Genomic DNA, 25405 nt, shown 5'->3' with positions numbered 1-25405 from the left:
CCTTGGCTCCTGGGCCAGAGCCACCTCCCACCTTCGCTCTGGCCTGGCCAGCCATCTTTGTCATGTCAGTTTGCATATTCCCTCCTTATTGCCTGTGTGTGCTGCCATCTTTGTCTTGAAGTGATGGTCAATTTGCATATTCTGTCTTTATTAGACAGGATTTCAAAAGTTGAGAGTACACAGATTATAAAGATGAAGTAATTTACTGAATTAGTGATGCAAGAAAAGAAGATAAGTGGGACTTTTTTCTTTCTTTAAGTGGGACTTTTAAATCACCTATTTAGTGGTTTAATGAAAGAACTTTCTCCAGCATTGTTTTTAATCTTATTATTATGTGGTTTTTATTAGAAAAGATTGTGTGGTAAATGTCAACTTTTTCAAGTGTAGTAATAGTATAATCCGGGGGTTTTGTCACACTTCTTTTTCATAGTACGTTTCTTTTATTTTTTTAAACTACAGCAGGAAGGCTGGGGAGGGTTGGGGGGCAGGAGGAGGGTGGGTAAGAGATCAACCAAAGGACTTGTATGCATGCATATAAGCATAACCAATGGACATAAGACACTGGGGGGTAGGGGAGGCCAGGGGAATGTCAAGGGCGGGGGAAAAAAAAGGAGACATATGTAATACTCTTTGTAATACTTTAAGCAATAATAAATAAATAAATAAATAAATAAATGGTTCAAAAAGATTATTTATTTATTTTAAAAATATATTTTATTGATTTTTTTACAGAGAGGAAGAGAGAGGGATAGAGAGTTAGAAACACCAGTGAGAGAGAAACATCGATCAGCTGTCTCTGCACACCTCCTACCGGGGATGTGCCCGCAACCAAGGTACATGCCCTTGACCAGAATCAAACCTGGGACCTTTCAGTCTGCAGGCTGACGCTCTATCCACTAAGCCAAACCGGTTAGGGCTGTTTCTTTTATTTTTTTATCGGAAAGCAGTTTATAGAAGAGAAAATTTCAATATTAGGCACTTCAGGTTAACTTTCCCATATCAGAGATTTTCTTTTACCAGAAGAGAGAAATTACATGCTACTAAAAAGATGATTATTTTTACTTACTAGGAAAACTTAACTTTAAAGATATTACAAGTCTCCTGGCCTGTGTGGCTCAGTTGGTTGGGCATCAGCCCATGCACCAAGGGATTTCAGGTTTCATTCCAGGTCAGTGCACATGCTGGGGTTGGGAACTTCATCCCTGGTGGGGGGGGGGGGGGTGCAGGAGGTAACTGATCAGTGTTTTGCTCTCACATCAATATTTATCTCTCCCTTTCCCTTCCTTTCTCTCTAAAAATCAATAAAAATATAAAAAAAATAAAGATAGTACAAGTAACAAGGCAATTTGAGTATGAATTTTTTATTTGTGAGGAGAATTTCATTCTTACTAATCTCTTTTTATACAAGAGAGTTGCCCTGTTTTAAACTTAATTGCATTGGGTAATGGGTGGATGATGTATCACTTTTAGGATGAACCTTGCTATTTGTATATGTGTGTATATCAGATATTTGTGCAAAATATATGTCAGATATTTTAGTTATGGTAACTAAAATCTCAATTCTTGAGCATTTAGAGAAAATTAGAGATGAGGAAATCAGAATAATCAGATTAATTTGTATATCTGCCTAAAACCAGTTTGGGGAAAAAAGTCAAGGCAAAAGAACAGTATAATGAGAATAAAATGCTATCAATTTAAGATACTAGGTGTTATACTACTTTGTAGTCTTGCTTTTGAAAGAAATTAGTGATAATGTTGTAGAAAAAATTGTAGTGATTGAATTTTGAAAAGTAGCTACAGACTGAAATATAAAAGGGGTTGCATTCTTTAGCAGCAACAAGCAAATACATTGTTATTAAGCCAAATATGTGAATGTCTTTTTTTAAAAAGAATTTTTTTTTATTGATTTCAGAGAGGAAGGGAGAGGGAGAGAGAAATGGAAACATCAATGATGAGAGAATCATTGATCCACCGGCTCCTGCACACCCCACACTAGGGATCAAGCCCGCAACCCAGGCATATGCCCTTACCAGGAATCGAACCATTACCTCCTGGTTCATAGGTCGACACTCAACTACTGACCCATACCGGCTAGGCATCTGACATTTCTTAAGCATTTTTTGCAGTCCTTGGACTAAAGAGGAAGTGCTAATTTTTCTGATTGTTTAAGAAACTAATTCATTCCTTGTTAAGAGCAATAGGTGTCTTCATGAAACAACATTGACTGATTTGTAGCAACTTTCCCCCCCTGATTTTCTGCCTTTCATATTTTGCTTATGACTTTTTTCAGTGTTTTTGATTTTCAGCAGTTGTTTGGGTGGAACCTCTTGTGAACACTGTAATTTAAAAAAAATTTGAAATATAAATAGTATTGCTTTTGGTGTAAGGTCATTTTTTTCTTTTGATTAAGATTCCCTGCCATTTTGATTAGATGATTCCTCTAACTATTTTTGTTTAATGCTTAGGTAAGAATTAGGATCATTAAGGTTCCCTACCAAATTATATCTTTCCAGAAATTTTTTTCTTACTTTAAATGTGGACCTAGGTATTTGCTGGGTAAATAAAATGTTACAATGTGTTTTGGTTTTGTCATTTAAAATGAAGTAAAGAGACTATTGGTACTTTTTAAAAATAAAATTATTAATGTGAAAAATTTTAAACAGGTATGAAAGTAAACCTCCACATAGCTGTCACTTCAAAGATAATCAATTTATTTTTATTTAATTTTAAAATATATTTTTATTGATTTCAGAGAGGAAGGGAGATGGAGAGCAAGATAAAACATCATCAATGATGAGAATCATTGACCGACTGCCTCCTGCATGCCCCACACTGGGGATCAAGCCTGCAACCCAGGCATGTGCCTGACCGGGAATTGAACCCAGACCTACTTGGTCATAAGTTGATGCTCAACCACTGAGCCACGTGGCTGGGCCAAAGATGATCAATTTATAGAGTTTATCTGTATCCCCACTTTCTTACTCCTTTGTCCCCCTCACTTTGACCTGGATTGTTTTGAAGCAAATCCTAGTCGTCACATTATTTAATTTGTGCTAGAACTCTTTTTTTTTTTTAATATATATTTTATTGATTTTTTACAGAGAGGAAGGGAGAGAGATAGAGAGTTAGAAACATCGATGAGAGAGAATCATCGATCAGCTGCCTCCTGCACATCTCCTACTGGGGATATGCCCGCAACCCAGGTACATGCCCTTGACCGGAATCGAACCTGGGACCTCTCAGTCCGCAGGCCGACGCTCTATCCACTGAGCCAAACCGGTTTCGGCTATGCTAGAACTCTTTTGACATAAAATACCTTGAGTTTTAAAAATCAGGACTGTTCAGTTAGCTTGTCAAATAATCATTGAGTACTTATTATAGACGCAGTTTTTGGGAAATGATCCAACCTCTCCTAAGAGTTTATTATCTTATTTGGTATACTTCCATTACATAAGTAGCATTATCTAAAGCATTATACAAATAATGTATGGTACATATAGTCTGAATCATGTTAGTGTAGGGGTTTCTTCAGACTAACGTTCTAGATGTGGGGCTCTCTGGAGAAAGTTGGACTTGAACAAAGAATATGTACTATTTGTCCCTAGCCGGTTTTGCTCAGTGGATAGAGCCTGGGCCTGCGAACTGAAGGGGCCCCGGGTTTGATTCCGGTCAAAGGCACATGCCTGGGTTGCATGCCAATCCCCAGTAGGGGCGTGCAGGGGGCAGCCAATCAATGAATTCCTCCCATCATTGATGTTTCTCTCTCTCACTTTCCCTATCTGAAATGAGTAAAATAATATATTTTAAAAAAAGAATATGTACTATTTGCATTGGCAAAACATCTCCAGAAGGAGAATATTCCATACATTCCATGTGTGGGATGGAACCATGAACAAACCCGTAAATGGTGGGACCTGCATGATGTGCGAGGGATGTAACGAGTTTGGTCTCAATAGAGTAAGGTGTTAATTTCCGCAAATGGTGTTGGAGAAGGTAGTATAATAGGGTAGAGCTAGATTATGAAAGGTTAATTCAGTGTCAAATTGAATTTGATATGTTAAGCAGTAAGGAGCCATTAACAGCGGTTCACAATCTGTGGGTCGCGACTCCTTTGGGGGTCAAATGACCCTTTCACAGGGGTCGCCTAAGACTATTGGAAAACACATATATAATTACATATTGTTTTTGTGATTAATCACTATGCTTTAATTATGTGCAATTTGTAACAATGAAATTGGGGGTCACCACAACATGAGGAACTGTATGAAAGGGTCGTGGCCTTAGGAAGGTTGAGAACCACTGCATTAGAAGTTGATAGGGGGCAGAAGATGACAATAAAAGTGCTTTTAGAAAGATTGCTCTTCAGTAGAGTGCAGCATATTTTGGGGTTGACAGTTGAGTGTGAAAAATTAACATCTAGCCACCGAGGTAAGGGGCCATCTAAGGGATGTTAGTGTGGAAATTCTACAGGATTTGGCAGCTAATTGATTCTATCTCCTTTTCAGTCACTTATATCCAGAAATGACACCAAGGTTTTGGATAATAGAAAACTGAGGAAATGTAGTCTATTTGTCTTTGATAGTAAACTGCAATTTTAAGCCCAGCTTTTGGTAAGGAAATGATGCATGACTACTTAAATAATCTCAAAAAATTTCAGTAGATAAAAGCTACCAGTGTTTTCAAATAATTTTAGATATTTATTCACTGAGGTATAAGCATTGGGAAGATAAAGAAAATTTTATTATATAATAGTAAGATATGGAACTCATTTGTAGAAGAGTTAATTTGTCCCTGATCTGCTTCCTATGAGTGTATGAGTTCAAAAGGTATTAGGAAACTTATAACCAGTATATATTACTGGGTATCATTAAAGTTTAATAATGACCTGGTTAGAACAGAAGAAATTCTGATGAAATAGGGCACTAAATATTGTCAGCTCCAAGCTCCCTTAATAAGGTTAGGTCAGCAGACCAATGAAGAATGTAGAGACATTATTAAATGAAAGTTTATTCTTTAATTTATTTTGATATACTTTGCTTTGCAAAGGTATTATCAAAAACAGATCTAGTTCAACAGCAGCCATATTTGTTTTATTTGGAATTTTTAAAAGAACTGAGATCTTTGAAGTTATTCTTTCCTTTGTTTTGGTTTGTTGACTCTTTGTTAAGCCAACTTTCTTCATCTATTGTGTATTTCTGGATAGCATGCTTGCTTTGTTTTATGAAGGGAGATTTCACATTTTATCTAAAGCAGGGGGGAAAGGTAGATCGATTACTTGCTTCTGGCTTTGTAAATAGTAAATGAATAGTACTATTTATTATAATTTATTCTCTTGCTGCTTCTTTCATATGATGCATTTTCTCTCCACGGTATTTAGCATGTGAGATCTCAAGGATTCTTACAATTGAGTCTGAAACCATCTCAAGCTTAGGTACTTACAGCTTCAAAATTAAATTTATCTTAATTTACCAATCATTTTCATTTTTGTTATTATAAAAGGTATGATCTACCATAATAGCATGCACTTTTTAGGTACTTGGGAGATATTAATAAGGATAATATTGATGATGCAATATAGTACATTATTGGGAAAAATCTGTTTTTTCATTGACATTCCTTTCTTCCATTCTAAGACCACCTTAATTCTGGAAATGTAACAGCTATTTTTGATATTTGGTACGTCTTTAGTTAGCTGTTCACGTGTGCTAATGTGGTCACTAGAATAGAAAGCTATTGTCCTCGGGAATTTAACAGGGGCTTTAATGTGTTAATTTTGGATTTAAGATTGAATTGAGTTCCACTGTGTGTGGGACAATCTTGAGAAGGATTATGCATCTTTCTCATTGTATGTAGGAGGGAAGTAAATATCAAATATATAGTATAGTATTTGAGAATATCTTCAGTGGTAGCTGCCAATCCATTCTTTTCTCCCAAGAAATTTTAATTAATCTCTTGGAGTATGGAGCCACTTGTTAAGTGTCATGGTGGGCTTGTGGTGGGGAAAGGAGAACATAGGCTCCCTGCTCCAAGAATCTCTTCCAGATTTAATAACTTGAGTTAATCTCAAATTATTAACATTTTGCATAGTTTTCATTCATATAATTCTTAGGAGGGAGCTGATTTTGTGCCAGTGGCTTAGGAGGTGTCTTGGGTAGCCAGGAGGTAGGTGCATTGTAAACTCAGGAAAAGAGAGGAGAGGAAAAAATATTAAGTGGGAAGACTTAAAATTCTAATAATGGCTACTGTGTATTTTTGCCTGAGAGGCATTCTTTGCTGCCTTTGGCTACATACTTTAGATTTTCTAAGTTAGGTTATCAGTATGAATTGGAAAGCTACAAATTTTAGCCTTTTCTAAATCAAGCTATTATTCATATAGGCTTATGCAATTTAATCTCTCCAGTTTAAAACCTGATAATTTTTGTGTCTTTTCTCTGCCAGAAGGCAAGGAGAAAAAGGTAGGAGAAGAAAAAGATAGATATGATACTCCTTATCTGCTCATATGTTAGGATTATATTATTCTAAGATATTTTTTATGGAAAACCTCTACATCTTATTTTTAATTTTCTGTAATTAGTTATAAAATAGCTTCATGAATTTAATAGATGAATCCTCAGAAACCTCTTAAAAGGCCCTTTAACTATAGAGTTTGTGATAGGTTGAAGAGTATGTAAGTTAGATCCTTAATGGAACTTTTTTGGAATTTCTTGGTTTTACTAAAATCTTTTGTCATATTGGACCTTGTTCTAGATGTGAATTTTGCTTCCAAAAATAAACTTAGTCTTTCTTTAAGGTAGTTATCTTCCCTGAATTGTATTCATATCTGTTTTGATTATGGTGAAAACAAGTATGACAGTAAAATACTTTAATACAGGCATTCTAATAAAAGAACATTTGTCATGTGTCACCATATATTCTTTAGCCATGCCTAGCAAATATTTTCAACAGCTATAAACACAAACACATGAGTAACATATCATGTGTTTGTGTTTATAGATTGTACTTTTTATTATATAGTACTAAATTGTAGAATTTTAAAAATTTGGTATGATATTAAAGGAAATATTACTCCATATTTGGAGTAAAGGACTAATTTAAATGATTTTTCATAATTGAACATAGTTTTTCCTGCAAGCCCTTTGAACTTTCCCTGTTTTGCTTTTTAAATATGATTTTTAGAGAGAGAAGGAGAGAGGGTTAGAGAGAGAAACACCAACGAGAGAGAAACATCATCTGTCAGCTGCCTCCTGCACACCCACTACTGGGGATCAAGCCTGCAACCCTAGCATGGCCCTGACTTGGAATCTAACCATGACCTCTTGTTTCCTGAGCCACACTGCAGGGCTCTCCTTGCTTTTTTTTTTTTTATTGCTCTTACTAGGATTATGCAGTATAGTATGGAGCCAAACTGCCTGAGTGTGAATCTTGGCTCTACCACTTAATACTTGTCAGACTTAGAGCAAGTTACTTTACTCTGTTTGAGCCTCAGCTTCCTCAGTTGTAGGATGGAGATAATAGGATTGTTGTGTGGAGTAAATGAATGAATTAATGTTCGCGAAGTGCTTTGAATAATGTTTGGCAAGCCTTGTATAAGTGTTTGCTATTTAATACATTTGAAAGAATTAAAAAACATCCAATTTTGAACACTTAGCTTTTTATTCACTATTAGAGACCCAGTGTACAAAATTTGTGTACTGGTAGGGTCCCTAGTGGCCAGGTACTCCCTCCCTTCCCCGGGCCACCTGCTGCCGCCAGGGCCCCCTTCCCTTCCTCTGGCTGGCCCGCCCCATGGTCAAACTCCCAGTCAAAGGGACAATTTGCATACTATGCTTTTATTATATAGGATGCTTTTATTATATAGGATACTTCTTAATATCTAGGTACTGGACAAATGTTTTCAGAAATTATTTGATCAGTTGGAACACAAAATGTTTGAGGGAGTAATCAAAAGGAATAGTCTTTCTGGAATTTTTTTTGAATCAGTGAGTCGTAGAAAATAAATCTGGGTAAGTATGATGGAAAATGGTGATGGAATGTTTTGAACAAAGGCAGAAACATTTAGATTTGGTTGATAAGAGAGGAATCATTGCAAGGTTATATTTTTAATTTTTTGAAGTCAGGAGAGTGATGTGTTTAAAATAGTATTTAAGAGGAGATAGTTTTGAGTGTCCTTGGTAGCATAGGTTTTTGTGGGGTTTTTTGGTCTGTTTTGTTTGCTGATCTATCCTGAATGATCCATACAATTTGCCTGGTAGAGGGAAGGTGCTATATGATTTTTTATAACCTTAAGGGAAACTGAGCTAACAGACATAGAAGCACAAAGGATCCTAATTAAACTTTTGAGATCTCTACCTTTAAAGGGGCAGAAGTGAAAAAGATACTAAAGGAACAATTGGAGAGATAGGAAGAAAATGGACAAGTATAAGTCTTAGAAAACAAAGGAAGCAATTTACCAGCAGGGAGAAATCACCGATAGGGATAGAAAGATCGAGCATGGTGTTACTTCTATTTCAGGTAGAAAAGGAGTTGACACAGTCTAACACAACATTCAAGGAGAATGAGAATTGATAAAGCCGTTTAGCTTGAGGTGTGATAATCACTAACTACATTAGAGTAATTTTAATAGAGTAGGACTATAATCAAATTTGGGGGGAGGTTAAGGAAGGTAGTAGGTGTAGATGCTATGTAAAGACTAATCTAGAAAATGACTGGAAAAATGGCAAGGAGACATTATAATAGCAGCTTTCATAGTTATCGAATGTGTACTTGGAGAAATTCTACAAATTAGAGATGAGAAAACGAGGTATTTTGTGCTGAATGTTAAGTTTTCTAGTAGACAAGAAATTATACATACATACTTTGCAGGGCTCTGCCACTTGCTAACTTTCTAATTTTAGGGAAAGCTGCTTAATCTTTTTGCATCTCAGTTTTCTGCATGAAGGCAATGGTAGCACCTATTTCTTTTAAAAACATTTAGAACAATGCTTGGTATGTGGTAAACGTATGATAAATATTAGCTATTATAATCCACTGCTGAAGGAGAATAGAGAGTAGGATTAGAGGCTTGAAGAGGAGAAATACAGAAAAAAAAAAAAAGAATAAAATTATTGCTACCCAGCCGGTGTGGCTCAGTTTGTTAAGCATTGCCCCCTTAACCAGGAGGTCACATACTTGGGTTGCCGGCTCGATCCTTAGAGGTGGGTGTGCAGGAGGCAGCCAATTTATGTTTCTCTCTCATTGATGTTTCTGTCTCTCCCTCTCCCGTCCTCTCTGAAATCAGTAAAAACATTTTTTTAAAAATATATTTTATTGATTTTTTACAGAGAGGAAGGGAGAGGAATAGAGAGTTAGAAACATTGATGAGAGAGAAACATCGATCAGCTGCCTCCTACACACCTCCCACTGGGGATGTGCCCACAACCAAGGTACATGCCCATGACCGGAATCGAACCTGGGACCCTTGAGTCCGCAGGCTGATGCTCCATCCACTGAGCCAAACCAGTTAGGGCAGTAAAAACATTAAAAAAAATTATTGCCAAGTAGTGGCAAGAACTAAATGAAGAGGTCTTTGAATCTTTGCCCTGGCTGTTCTCTCTGCCTAGAGAGCACTTTTCCAAATATCTATCTCAACTTTTCAGACCTTTGTTCAGGTGATCTCCTCGTCACTAGGCCTACCCTGACTATTTAAATCCAGGCCCCTCACCCCATTATTTGTATTGTTTTATTTTTGTGTCTTCAAACATATAAACCACTTATTCATTATACATACTATTTGTTGTTAATTTCCATCTACTAGGATAGGGACATTTGTTTGTTTCCTGATGTATCCTAGGTTCTGTAAATAGTACTTGGTGCATAATAGGTGCTCAGTATATGGTTTTTGAATGAATATATAATTTTACCATTGAAGTTGGGTGGATAGAGAAATGAATTCAAGGGCCGGTGGTGGTGCTTTTTGGAGAAGAGCCAATTTTCTGAGATTGATGGACACTACATAAAAGTTGACCTCAAAGACTTCTTCTTTTTCAAATAAGTTTTCTTGGTCCATTTTGATACTGTTTTTTCTGGGAATCAGTTGGGAAATCCATTTGCTGAGGAAAGTAAAATGTATGATGAATCTCTTTTTGTTACAATAATTAATATTTTACACTAGAGGTCCGGTGCACAAAAATTTGTGCACTCGTGGGGGGGGGGGGTCCCTCAGCCCGGCCTGTGCCCTCTCACAGTCTGGGACCCCTTGGGAGATAACGACCTGCTGGCTTAGGCCTGCTCCCGGGTGGCAGAGGGCAGGCCCAATCCCTAGGTGCAGCCCCTGGTCGGGCTCAGAGCAGGGCCGATTGGGGAGTTGGGGCGCCGCCCCCTATCATGCACAGAGCAGGGCGGATTGGGAGGTTGTGATGCCATGCTCAGTCACGCTCAGGGTAGGGCCGATTGGGGGGTTGGGGCACTGCCCCTGTCACACTCAAGGCAGGGTCGATTGGGAGGTTGCGGCGCCACCCCCTGTCATGCACAGAGCAGGGCCAATCAGGGGGTTGGGGCGCTGCCCCCGTCACACACAGAGCAGGGCCAATCAGGGGGTTGGGGCACCGCCATTCTCACACTCAGGGCAGGGCCGATGGGGAGGTTATGGCTCTACCCCATCACACACAGAGCAGGGCCCGTGGTGGGGGGGGGGTTGGAGAGCTCCCCCCTATCAGGCACAGAGCAGGGCTGCTCAGGGGGTTGGGGCCCCGCCCCCTGTCACACACAGAGCCGCAGGGCGATCAGGGGGTTTGGGCGCTGCCCCCTGTCACGCTGATCCCGGTGCCGGGAGTCCTCTCGGCTCCGCTGATCCTGGTGCTGGGAGGCATATTACCCTTTTACTATATAGGGTAGAGGCCTGGTGCATGGGTGGGGCCAGCTGGTTTGCCCTGAAGGGTGTCCTGGATCAGGCTGGGGGTTCCCACTGGGGTGCCTGGCCAGCCTGGGTGAGGGGATGATGGCTGTTTGCAGCTGGTAACACACCCTTCAGGGTGGGGGTCCCGACTGGGGTGCCTGGCCAGTCTGGGTGAGGGGCTGAGGGCTGTTTTCAGGCTGGGAGTGACTGAAGTTCCCAACCGCTCCTTTTTTTCTTTCTTTCTTTTTTTGTTTTTATTCTGGGCCAGCTTTACCTTGAGGCTTGGCTCCAGCTCTTAGGCCTGCCTCCGGGGCTGATAGTAGGTTTCTGGCCTTTGCTTACAATGTTGCGAATCTGCTGGCTGAAGTCCGGCGGTATTTGTTACAATGTTTCTTAAACTGCCCTCTCAGAGGCCTGCAGCCGCAGGTGGGGAACGTTGGTTTCCTCCAACGATCCTCCGTTACTGAGGCAAGCAAGCCTCATGTTAGTTTCAAGCTGCCTGGCTGCCGGCTGCCATCTTGGCTGACATTTAATTTGCATATCTCACTGATTAGCCAATGAAAAGGGTAGCGGTCGTACACCAATTACCATGTTTCTCTTTTATTAGTGTAGATTTGATAGTAAAACTTATCTTTGAGTGCTCATTAGATGCAAGGCACTGTTCTAATCACTATATTATTAATTTTTAAAAATTCTACAACAGCCTTACAAGTACATTACAGTTTCCTTGCAAGTCATCTTTAGTGGTGAGGGAGAAGCCCTTTGCACTGAGGCTAAGAGCATGCTTCCCTGACTTTTGTTCTATTGACAGGGAGCTTCTCAGTCCTCATTCCTCCTGCCAACACTCACAGCCTTGACACTATTATTTGCCTGAAGTCCATCAGGACTAATCTTATTATATCATTTATCCCTTTTTATGTCAGTCACCATCAGGTTCCTAGTTGACACTTCATGTTTCCCACTTTAATCCTGACAGTGTTGTGAATGATTTCTTTTTCACTCCTCTCCATCATCAGCAAAATCTTTCCATGTCCTTGTTTTTTCCCCTGAACATTTCCTCCACTTTCTACTTTTCTGAAGACACTCTTGCCCTGCAGCCCTCTTAGGTGTTTGCTGTTATGTTTTTCATTTTTTTCTTATATGTTGTCACCATGAAGGGTCAGCAGGAGGAGTCCAAAAGGAAGACTGGTTTCACTGAGCCTGGAAATGGGGCTAATGTCTTCCATTCTCCTCTTCTCCCTAAAACTCGTCTACTAACAGGTCATATTGTCTATAAACCATCATGTTTGCTGGCGTCTACTACACCCTGGGTTACTCCTTATCTTTTCTTGACTATTTTAGCTCCTAGCTCACTGTCATTCTTACCAACTCTATGCCTCTTTTAATTCTTAGTAATTTCAGCATGTAGTATCTATGGTACTTCTAATACGATAGCTTATTAAGCTCTAAAATTCCTCTTCTCTAATGATCTTGCTCTCTACCTTACCTCAGCCATTCATTCTATAGTTATATTTTATGCTTTGTTATTACCAATACTAGTGGCCCAGTGCACGAATTCAGGCACATTGAAAGGAAATTAATTAGAAGAAATACTTTAATATTGCTATTAACCCTTTCTCTATAATAGAAGTGTCAACCAAATTAATGATCGACACTGACAGATCGAAACACACACGTGCGATTGGCGCCAGTGAGAGCTTTATATGTATCGCGCATGCGTGAGTAAACTTAGCCTTTTATATATGTAGAATAAACTTGCTTAATTAGACCTGCTTTCTGATGTAGCTGAACTTTTTCCAGCCCAGTGAAGCACCCCAACTTCTCTTTCAGGTAATTGTCAGCAACGCAGCAGTAAATATCAACAGGAAGCAGATTATTATTGTAAATCACGCTGGGAGAACAAAGGGTAAAATATTTAACTGCAGCAGTGTTTGACTATATTCTGTGCAGTGAGAAAACCTGAAGTCATTTTCAAGGCCCACCATTCTTTTTAGTTGGGTCAAGTTTCTAAGCTTTCTTAATCTCTGTTTTCCGGCTAATGAAAAGAAAATAGGATTCCACCGAATCTCCTATTTACCTACTCCAGGACTTCTGTGAGGATCAAATGAGATGAGGCACGGGAAGATGCTTCACAGACATTTGATTAAAGTGTAAAATGTTTCCATCTGGCTATAAAGCAAGTCATGTTCCTGGACTGAAGAAACTCCAAGAAGGCTAGTCGCTAGGGAGAGGAAGCTGGGCATTGCTGTGTGACATCATTACCTGGCGCCCACAGCTACTGTTTCTGGCCTGGGCTGTGGGCCACATTTCTGGGCTGGGCTGGGCTGGGCAGTGTTGGCTGAAATTTGGTGGGCTGTCGCTTTGGGGTAGTGGCGGGGCCTATGTCCTAGTTGGGGGAAGCCAAGTGTTGGTTTGTTGGTGCCAGGTTCACGGTGCCGTTTCTCTGTAAATGGCTGTGCACATCATGGCAGCTCTTGCGTTGAACTTCTGCCCCCTGGTGGTCAGTGTGCATCATAGTGACTGGTCGAATGGTCGGACACTTAGCATATTAGCCTTTTATATGTATAGACTAGAGGCCCAATGCACGAAATTCGTGCAAGTGGCTTGTCCCTCGAAGCCACAGCCGCTTGCCTCTTCCCGAGGCAAACCGGCCCTCACAGCCCCAGCTTTGTCCGGAAGGTCGTCTGGTCTAATTAGCATATTACGCTTTTATTATTATATTGAACCCCTCCATGGTTTTCAATTCATGCAGCCCTTTTTCTGACTACTATCTATATTTTCAGCTCATTCTACCTACTACCTCAACTCAATAATCACTGATTGTCATTAGGACCTCCAGTCCACAGATTTTATTCCCCTTTCACTGTCCTTTGCCCCCTTGTTTACCTTTCTTCCCTAATTACTTAGTGTGTATTCATTACCTAGTGGTTAGTTACCGTATGCACTCCCTTCAATATACTTTCAACTCCCTTGCTCCTTTCTTCTTCATACGTATCAAAATCTCAATCCAATATAAGTCAGATTCTCTAAGCACTTCATGTTTGCACCAATGCAGCTGTAGGTGACTGAAGGAAAATACAACAGTATGACCATTCTCACTTTAAATTCGTGATAAGAAACCTCAGGTGGCCCTTAATATTGTCTGGCAATCATAGTCCATTTCCTTAATTTATTCAGTTTTCCCACTCTTAGATGCCTTTTTCTTTAAATATTCAACTGTCCTCTTCTGGTTTACTTTCAGACTGCTTTCTACTTCACTGAGAAAATAGAAGCAGTTTGAAGAACATTTACAGACTCCACCACCACATCTTGCAATCTGACTCACAGACCTTGCATACTGTAAATTACTATAGATGAACTGTCTTTGCTTCTCTCTAATCCCAGTCCCTCTGGTTGATGCATTCCCACCCCTTTCATTTACTCTGGACATTGCTGTAGTAATTTTTTCCCTCTCTTGGTACATCATCAGTTCTTCTTTTGGATCATTCTCGTCAACATGCAAACATGCTATTATTTTTCTCATAGAAGTATCTTCCTTTGATCACTCTTCCTTCTTTTTCTCTATTTCCATTGCGGTAGAACCCCTTTAAAGTGTTGTCTAAATGCACTTGTTCTAGTTTTCTCTTGTTCTTTCTTCCACCTATTCCAATCATTTTGCTATGACCATTGTACTAAAATTACTTTTGTTTAAGTCTCCCAACAATGACATTGTTAAATCTCATCAGTTTTTATCTTATGTGATTAATTTACATTTGACAAAGTTTGTCTCCGTTGATATATTTATTTCACTTGCCTTTTAGGATAACTCATCCCCTTGCTTTTCGTTAAAACTCATTGGCTGCTCTTCAGGCTTTCTTGGTAGATCTTCCTTTATGTCTACCTCTACCATTGGAATATTCCAGGGCTTAGTTAACTTTGATTATCTTCTCTATCTGTCCTCACTACCTTGGTGATCTCTGCTAGTTTCATGGCTTTGCATACATTCTAAATGTGGATGACTCTTAAATTTATTTCTGCACTGTAGACCACTCTTATGAACTTCAGATTTATATATCTACTAGTTGTCTACTCAATATCTCCACTTGAATCACTCTTAAACATCTTAAACTCAACATGTTCAAAATAGAATCTTGCTTTTCCCTAGCATTTCTGCCCTTTCATACCTGCTCCACCCATATATGTAGTCTTCTTCATCTCAGTTGTTGGCAGCTTCAAGTTGGTCAGGCCAGAAATCTTGGAGTTACTTTTGATTCTATCGCACATCCCACATTCATTCTTTCCATCAGGAAATAGTTGGCTCTACCTTGAAAACATACCTAGAATTTAACCAGTTTTTACCATTCCATAGCCACCATCATCTCTTGCTGGGTAATTGCAACAGCCTTCCTTCTAACAGATTTCCCTGCTTTTAACCTTTTTTTCTATAGTCTTTTACTAACAGAATGATCCTTTGAAAACAAGTTAGATGGCAAGAGATTTTGTTCTAGGCTAAGAAAATTTTATGAGTTGAAAAGATCAGAGAATATTCTAGTCTAATTTTACTAAATCTGAAGGTTTGGGAGGCATCTTTAATGTAGGTTTAGATTATGCCAATTTTTATGGGTGGGGAAGGAGTTGTCAGGGGTAGTTTGTGGCCTTCCTCTTTTCTTCTCACTAACCCTCCACCCTATACACAGGAAGACGTGACATCTGTATCCCTGAGGAAATTGCAAGTAGAGGGTATGAGTTGATTGCTATTCCAAAAAGTGGCTTTTAGTGGAAGCCTGGACCACTCTTTCTTTTAAAAAATTTTTTTTTGGTGAAAATTTACTTGTGCCAAACAAAGGATATGCCTGGAAGGAAGATCTCAACAGACTGAAAATAATGCTTCTGGACCACCCTTTCTTAATAGAGGTCTGTTATTTCACTGCTACCTATAACCTCCTTTAGCAACACTTGCTTTCCTCTTAACCCCTGCCAAATTTAGTGTCTTCCCTCTACTCATACCTTTCTCTTTTTTCCCCTACTTTTGGATGGAAATGTTGTATTTCTTAAGACTTTTGACTCTATTTAAATTAGTATTTTATACTCTAAACTTTCTTCAGATACCCTGAAACCCATTCTTAAGGTTTTGATGTGAATTGCTTTTACTTTTGTTAATAAAGTTTCCAACAGAATGATACTGAACATGATAGTAAAAAGGAAATTGATACAAATAGGTGAAGAAATCATATGTAGAATTATGGGAAATTTAAAGATATTTGGGTACTGTGCATTGAATATGCTTGTCATAATGCTAATGATTTCTAGAGGAGTTATATGATACTACATATAAAGAAGCTTGGAGATTGGTTGGCAAAAAAGAACTTATCTTTTTATATTTTTTGAAGGCAAGTGTTCTCTAATGAGTTTTTCTTTGATTATCTTTCAAAGAGTCCTCATATACTGGGATCAGCAATTATATCAAAAATTGTGATGTTGTGTATGCATTATTATTGATTTTAGATCCTTTCAGATATTTGTACTTAATCTCTTGGTCTGAAGGTAGATATATGCCTGTTTTCTCAAGCCATTTCTCAGACCTGTGTTATCTAGCATGGTAACCACAAGCTATATGTTGGTATTGAGAATTTGAAATGTGGCTAGTCTGAATTGTAATGTGTGCTAAGTACAAAATGCCCACTGAAGTTTGAATCCTCAGCACAAAAAAATTATAAAATATCTCATTAGTAATTTAAAAAAATAATACATCTTGAATTGATATTATAGATATACTAGAGGCCCAGTACACAAATTCATGTATGGGTGGACTGCTGGCCCACCCCGATTGGGATGGGGGAAGGGGACACAAGAGATTAGCCAGCTGGCCCCACCCCCAGTCATGGTGGTGGGGACAAATAGGAGGCGGGACAGGCTAGGGGGAGGGGCTGCAGGCAGTTGGTGGGCCGGCCCTGGCCTTCATCAGGGTGGGGGGATTGATTGGGGGTGGGGCCGGCTGGGGGGAGGGGCTGCGGGTGGTTGGTAGGTCAGCCCTGCCCCCGATCGAACTCCTGGTTGAGGGGACAATTTGCATATTAGCCTTTTATTATATAGGATTGGGTTAAATAAAATTAATTACCTGTGGGTATTTAAAAAGTGTTTTTATTACGTTTTTTTAGAGACAGAGGAAGGGAGGGGGAGAGAAACATTGATGTGTGAGAGAAACAGCGATTGGCTGCCTCCTGCATGCTGCCTGTTGGGAATCGAGCCTGCAACCCTGGCATGTGCCCTGACTGAGAATTGAATCAGTGACCTTTTGGTGCATACAACGATGCTCAACCAACTGATCCACACCTGCCAGGACCTGTTGTTTTTTTAAATGTGGCTAGTAGAAAATGTGAAATTATATATGAGGTTTGCATTATATTTTGCTTGGACATTGCCATCTTAAACTTATCTTTCTCTTTGTCTCTACACTTATAGAGCTATTTTAACTCAGTTATGATCTGTTATATAGTTACTAAAAATGATTTTAGTATTACTTATTATAAAGGGATTTTTACCCCTGAAGTTAAATACTCTTATGTTGTTGTTGTTCTTGTTATTAACAATCTCAGGCCCTGAGTTTTCTTTTTTTAACCATTTGACTTTTGCCATCTCTCTCTTCTTTTTTTTTTTTTTAATATTTTATTGATTTTTTTTTACAGAGAGGAAGGGAGAGGGATAGAGAGTTAGAAACATAGATCAGCTGCCTCCTGCACACTCCCCACTGGGGGTATGCCCGCAACCAAGGTACATGCCCTTGACCGGAGTCGAACCTGGGACCCTTCAGTCTGTAGGCCGACGTTCTATCCACTGAGCCAAACCAGCCAGGGCTTTTGCCATATCTTGATCATGGTACCACATAAGCACAAGTTACTCTCTCTACATTGCCTGGAATAATTTGAAGGAGAATTTAAAATAAAAGTATCAGAATTGATTTAATTCTTAATATTAGGACTATTAATAGTACATTTTACAATTCTTCCATTATTAATGTATGTTTTTAAGACTTAAAGGCAATTTATATATGGTAAAAAATAAAATGGATAGAAAATTTTACATATGAGAAAGGAGATTTTGTCTGTTTGAATGTAAAATCCAGTAAACAAATAAGCAAAAGCACCTGCATTAACTCCGTCTGCTGTCATAGGTTTTATAAACTTGGATCTTAGCCATTATTACTGCTGTTTTTCCCTTCATGTTTAGTACTTTAAAGATTTAAGTTTATGGTTGTATTTTTACTACTTCTTTTGATGTGTTGGGTTCAATGAATGCTTTTTAAGGTTAAGCCTTGAGCTGTGTTTAAAACCAAGTGGCATATGCTCAGATCTAGGTAGTTTTTAAGTGAACAACTGATTATGCAGTAGCTGTGGATTATTTAAGGGAGATGTTGACTTCTGGGCTCTAAAATATACTTCAGAATAATTCATGTTATGTTGTTACCATAAAGGCATTAACAAAAATGACTGTCAAGCATTTGAAAATAATTTATTTACTGGAGAACTATTATTATTATTATTATTATTATTATTATTCTCACTCAAAGAGTCCACATACATACTTAGGTATTGAAAATTATATACAAACACATTCACAAGAAGAGTGTACAAGAAGTGAAAAAGTTTGGGCCAACAAGCTTTAATCTTTTTGTGTGTTAATGATTAGATTTGATAAAAGGGTTTTTTAAGCAAGGACAATTAGGGGAAAAGAATACTAGGGAGAAAAGAATCATGATAATTTAAATAATAGGGATTGTGGGAACAAAGAAGAAAAGTGAACTCACTGAATTCATATTCTTATATGGATAACTTTTTATAGACTCTGATAGAAACAAAATTTTGCTACTTGTCTGTTTTCTAGATTTTAACATATCCTTGTTACCTTTTTGGTTCCTCCTAAGCTTTAAGGATTTCTGTTGGCTGTGTAGATAGATTTAGATTTAGATTGATCCTACAAGAATAATTTCTGAATCTATGTTCTGTATATCAATTTTAAAAAAAATTGTTGAGTAGCATTTCATGGTGTGGATATAACACAACTTGTTTAACCATTTACCTGTTGGATATTTGTATTCTTTTCAGTTTGTTGGCTCTTCATAATGGAGCTGTTAGGAACATTTGTATGCAGATTTTTGTGCGATCATGTTTTATTTCTCTGTGATAAATGCCCAAGAGCACAATTGCTGGGTCATCCGGTAAGTGCATATTTAGTTTTTAAAAACTGCAAGATTATTTTCTAAAGTTGCTGTATGATTTTGCTTTCCCACAAGGATTTTATGAGTTTCTCTGTGTTCTAATTGGATTGGATGTTATCCCTGTTTTTTATTGTAGTCATTCAAAGGTGTGTAATGATATCTCATTGTAGTTTTATTTTGCACTTTCTAATGGCTAAAGATACAGAGCATTTTTTTCATGTGCTTATTTGCCATTTATATATCCTCTTTGGTGAAATGTCAGTTTATGTCTTTTGCTCATTTTCTAATAGGATATTTTTTTGCTGTTAAGTTCTGAGGGTTCTTTATAGATATACATTCTTTATCAAATATGTCATTTGCAAATATTTTCTCTAAGTCTAGCTTTTTTCATCCTCTTTATAGGGCTATTCAGAGCAAAAGTTTTTAATTTTGGGAAGACCCAATATGTCAGTTCTTCCCTTTATGTATTGTGCCTTTTGTGTCAAGTCTAAGAACTCTTAAGAACTCAAGTACAAAGTCTTGAAGATTTTTTTTTCTTAAAATTTATAGTTTTACATTTTACATTTAAGTTTGTGATCCATTTTGAGGTAATATTTGCATAAGATAAAAGTTTAGGTTGAGGTTAGTTTTTTCTTTTTAAGTCCAGTTGCTCAAGCACCATTTGTTCAAAATAATACCTTTTCTCCATTGAATTGCTTGTGTACTGTTGTCAAAAATCAGTTGGGCATACTTGTGTGACCTGTTCCTGGATTTTCTGTTCAGTTCCATCCATTTGCACGTCTGTCTATCACTGCCACACTTTGTTTTTTTGTTTAGTTTTAAGATTTAAAAAAATATATATTTTTAATTGTTGATAGTATTACAGATATCTCCCGTTTCCTCCTTCCTTTACCTCCCTCCTCTCAGCCCCTATCCACTCCCCCAGGTCTTCACTACCCTATTGGCCATGTCCATGGGCTATTCATACAAGTATGTAAGTTCTTTGGTTTATCCTTGTCCCCTCAACCCCACATCGAGGTATGTCAGTCTGTTCAATGCTAAGATTTTTTCAATTGAATTTTAGAGAGAGAGGAAGGATAGGGAGAGAGAGCAAAAAAACATCAATGTGAGAGCAAAACATTGATTGGCTGCCTTCTGCACGCCCCCTACCATGGATTGAGCCAAGCATGTGTACTAACCGGGAATCCAGTGCATAGGACGATGCCCAGTCAACTGAGCCACAGTGGCCAGGGCAGTACTATGCTGTTTTGTAGTGAGCCAAAACATCAGGAAGAGTGATTCTTCCCACTTGATTCATATTTTTTCAAAATTGCTTTGGGTCTTGTAGGACCTCTTCCTTCCTACACAAATTTTAGAATAAGCTTTTATCTATACCTATAAAAAATCTTTCTGGGATTTTACTAGGAATTGCATTACACCTATAGATCAGTTTGGGGAATATTAATATCATTACTATGTTGTGCCTTCCAATAAGTGAACAATTTTTTAGAACTTTTTGTTCATCAACATTGTGTAATTTTCAATATATAGATCTGCACATGTTTTGTTTTGCTTTTTGGATTTATACGTATGTATTTAATTTTCTTTGGAGCAACTGTAAATGGCATTGTATTTGTAATTTAGGTTTTCACATGTTTATTGATAGTATATAGGAATGTGTTTGATTCTTATGCAGTAACCTTGTATCCTGTGATCTTGCAGAACTCACTTATTAGTTATAGGGAATTTGGGGGTAGATTTTTTTGGCATTTTTGAGGTAATAATGTCATCTGCAATCAGGGACAGATTTTTTTCTTTTGTTCCAATCTGTTTGCCTTTTATTTACTTACTAGAGCCCCAGTTCACAAAATTCCTATACTGGGGGAGGTCCCTCAGCCTGGCCTGCACCCTCTTGCAGTCTGGGACCCCTCAGGGGATGTCCGCCTTCTGGCTTAGGCCCTATACCCTCCCCCCCCCCCCCCCCCCCCGATCGCGGTGGGGATCAGGCCTAAGCTGGCAGTCAGACATCCCTCTCGCATTCCGGGGCTCTTGCAGTCCAGGACCCCTCACTCCTTATTGCCCGCCTGCAGCAGAGGCTTCTGGCTGAGCGGCGCTCCCGCTGTGGGAGTCCACTGACCACCAGGGGGCAGCTCATGCATTGAGCGTCTGCCCCCTGGTGGTCAGTGTGCACCATAGCAACCAGTCGTTCCACTGTTCAGTCGATTTGCACATTAGAGTCTTATTATATAGGATCCTACTTTATTTGCTGGCTAGAGCTTCCATAACTGTGTTGAATAAGATTGATGAGAGCAGCCATCCATACTTTGTACTAGAGCTTAGGGGGGGAAAGCATATAGTTTTTGCTATTAAATTGTGATGATAGCTGTGGGATTTTTATAGATGTTCTTTATCAAGTTGAGGAAGTTCCTTTTTATTCCTAATTTACTGAGAATTTTTATTGTGAATTTTGTCAAATGCTTTTTCTGTCATTGATATGATTATGTAATTTGTCTTCTTTAGTCCTTTGCTATGGTAGGTTACATTGATTTTCAAATGTTGAATTGGCATTGCTTACCTAGATTAAATCCCAATAACCTTTTTATATATTTCTGGATATTATTTATTGATAATTTTTGTTTAGGATTTTGCATCTGAGTTCATGAGACATATTGGCTTGAAGTTTTTGTTTCTGTTCTTTGGTGTACAGTGTTTGTCTGGGTTTGGTGCCAGAGTAATATTGGCTTCATAAAATGACTTGGGAAGTATTCCCTCTTTTTAGAAGAGATAGTGTAATATTAGAATTAACGCTTTAAATTTTTGATAAATTTTCCAGTAAAGCCATCTGAGTCAGAGGGTTTCTTTTTCCTGAATTTTTAAAACTATGAATTCAATTTATTTAATGGTCATAGGACTCTTTAGATTATCTGTTTCATTTTGATTGAGTTTTAGAAAGTGTGGTTTCTGAAGACTTGGTCCATTTTTTTCCAAGTTATTGAATTTATGAGTATAAAATTCTTCTTAGTATTTCCTTGTCCTTTTAATAGCTGTGGAATCTGTAGTGATAATCTTCTATTTCATTTTTATATTTGTGATTTCTGTTTTTTCCCTTTTTATCTTTGTCAATATTACTAAAGATTTGTTAATTTTATTGTTTTTTATGAAGAGCCAGCTTTTTGTTTCCTTAATTTTTCTGTTTTTGTTTTCATTTTATTGAACTCTACCCTTTGTAATTATTTCCTCCCTCTGCTTGCTTTAAGTTTGCTTTTCTCTTTTTTGTAGTTTTGTGATGTAGGAGCTAAGATTATTGATATAAGACCTTTCTTTTTTTCTAATGAAAGCATTTAATGCTATAAATTTTCCACTGGATACTGCTTTAGCTGCATTTGACAAATTTTGATATGTTGTTTTTCATCTTTCTTAACTCTATGTATTTTTGTTTTTCTTTGAGACTTCCTGTTGGCTCATGGATTATTCAGTAGTATGTTGGTAAATTTCCAAGTGTGTGGAGTTTTATTGGATTCTAGTTGGATTCCATTATAGTCAGAGAATATGATTTCAGTTCTTTCAAATATTTTAAGGATTGTTTTATGGCCCAAGATATTGTGTATTTGAATGAATGTTCCATAGGCACTTGAAAATACTGTATGTTCTGTTTATTTTTGACTCTACCTAGTTTTATTGGAATACCACCTACCTCTCTCTATGCAACTTTCCCTCTACTCCCTGCCCCATCTATTCTATTTGGTTCCTGTTCCTTATTGTTGGTTTATATAAACAATTGTTTTTTTAATTCTTATTTTTTTCTCATAGAATTCTTTCCCATAATTTATTTAATGTCTCATTTGACATTTTCTATAATTTTAAATAAAATTTAATATTTTTTGTTCTAAATAGTCACTAGTTTTTATCTTGGCAGTGTAATTTGTGCTTACAGTAGTGGCAGATTGACCTTGAAATATTAGGACTCCAAGGTGAAACATGGTGGTATGTTTTTGTTATTCTTCTAAATTGACCTTGAAATATTAGGACTCCAAGGTGAAACATGGTATGTTTTTGTTATTCTTTGAAAAGGCACCCGTACACTATGATTTTCTGCATAAACTTAGATAAAATTAGAAATTATATGCTAAGCATATTGCTAGGCATTAAATGGTAAGTAGATTGTGTCCTCAGAGCACATAATGAATCCTCTGTGATGGTTCTAATAGTATAGGGGAACATATGCCAGGTATTTATTGGAGAAGTATTACAGGAATTTGGAAAAAGAGTAAAGAATGAGGGCAGGGTTAATTTGTGTGGTTTTTTAAAAAAGATAATACTTGAATGAGTGGTAGGTGGAGTGGGAAAGGAAGTTGAAAGGAAATTGAGGAACATTATCTTTATATGGGGACACTAAACCAAAATGAGTATGGCCTGTGAAAAGGAGAATGGAGGATATTCTGTGAGGCTGTAGGGTTATGCAGTATAAATGTAGAGAGATAGGGTTCTTGAGCACCAAGAAAGATTTTAAATTTGAGCCCTAACCGATTTGGCTCAGTGGATAGAGTGTTGGTCTGCGGACTGAAGGGTCCCAGGTTCGATTCCTGTCAAGGGCATGTACCTTGGTTGTGGGCACATACCCAGTAGGGGGTGTGCAGGAGGCAGCTGATGGATGTTTCTCTCTCATCGATGTTTCTTACTCTCTATCCCTCTCCCTTCTTCTCTGTAAAAAATCAATAAAATACTTAAAAGAAAAAGAATTTAAATTTGAGCAGGAGGTAGTAGTTGATTTAAAGCTTCTTAATCTAAAGAATATCTTGAAGGGTGAAGTTAAAACATCAGGATAACCTGGGAGCTTGCTAGAAATGCAGAATCTAATACCCTATCTCAGAATCCTCATTTTTAACAACATACTGATGATTTGTTTTTTATTTATTTTTATTTTTTTTATTGATTTCAGAGAGGAGGGGAGAGGGAGAGGGAGAGAGAGAGAGAAACATCAATGATGAGAGAGAATCATTGATTGGCTGCCTCCTGCACGCCCCCCACTGGGGATCAAACCCACAACCCTGGCATGTGCCCTTGACCGGAATCGAACCTGGGACCTTTCAGTCCGCAGGCCGATGCTCTATCCACTGAACCAAACCGGCTAGGGCCATACTGATGATTTGTTATGTATGATCAGGTTTGATAAGCACTCGTGTGAAGGGAAGTTAATCAAACAGAACTGTGTGCAAATTGGATTCTAGAGGAGAGAGATTTCATTAAGATCCTTATATTAGTTATCCAGTAGAAATGGAGATGAAAGAGAGAGTTAATTAAAGAAATATAAGCAATAGAATTTAATGACCAAGGTTTGGAGAATGGAAGAGAGTGCTGAATTGAAGATTGTGATCAAATTTTGGCACTGGACAACTGAAAACTGGGTGGGCCATTGACAGGAAATAAAAAGCCTGGGTGGCATAAAAAGCTGTGATTATTTTTTACTCCCAGGCCACCAGAACATTTTGTTAACAGAAAATCAGCATGATAATAGCTGTTAAAAATAAATGAAAAAGCTGGTAATTCCTAAATTCTGAAATAAACAGCATTTTCATTTTTTGCATGTTATCTTGATTTCTTATTAATATGTGAACTCATTTTACACTGTTCTTATTAGTGTAAAGCTGTTTTGTATAATTTAAAAATTTATTGTGTAAATACTTTCATGCTTTTTCATAATTTAATTAGTTTAAAGGAATTTATTTCATTACAAAGTACATACACGCTCAAATTTTTAAAAGCGCAAATTTAAAATAACTGATTCCAGTATTTACATTTTATTTTTATTTTTTTGAAGTACAATCTGCATTTATTTTCCCCCCGGAGAACTTTTCTTCACTCCTTAAAGACTTAGCTCCTTACAAGGGCTCTGGTGGAGGTCGTGGGGCAGCACCCACAGGTCTAAATCAGGGTGGGAGTGTTCGGTCCTTCCGGACTTCATGAGAACGATTTCTGACTCCCTTGCTGTGAATGGCACAGCTCACACAGTAATGCAGCTTCACATACAGCTTGGGAAGCACATAGGCGTTGAAGACACTCGCTTCGGAGATGTCCTTAACAACTGTGGCCTCTACTATTTTTCGAATGACAAACTTCTTAATGGCCTTGTTTGGGTATGCACTGGGCGCAGTTGGTGCAATGAATAGGCTGCATATGGCCTCGGCCTTTTTTGGCACGATAATTATTTCTTCTTTTCTTGGTCATTTTGGGAACGAGGACCTGAGAGAGCCCAGTATTTACATTTTAGATTCATAAGGAATAAAATGTTTGATTCTAATAGATTTTAATGAGAATGTAGATTGGTGCAACTTTTTAAAGTACAATTTGGCAATGTTGTC

General features: G+C 37.9%; 1 protein-coding gene and 1 pseudogene across 11 annotated transcripts in view; one reads left to right on the top strand and one right to left on the bottom strand.

Moving 5' to 3' along the window:
- The window catches only part of CNOT4 (CCR4-NOT transcription complex subunit 4), a 160973-nt gene that overhangs the window by 4036 nt on the left and 131532 nt on the right, over positions 1-25405 (top strand). The gene's annotated exons all lie outside the window — the stretch shown is intronic.
- Positions 24926-25271, bottom strand: LOC132211431 (small ribosomal subunit protein eS26-like; annotated as a pseudogene).

This window comes from Myotis daubentonii, chromosome 10, assembly GCF_963259705.1.
Source record: "Myotis daubentonii chromosome 10, mMyoDau2.1, whole genome shotgun sequence".
NCBI lineage: Eukaryota > Metazoa > Chordata > Mammalia > Chiroptera > Vespertilionidae > Myotis > Myotis daubentonii.
Note: the sequence above shows the minus strand (reverse complement) of the source record. Positions and strands in the feature narration are given on the sequence as shown.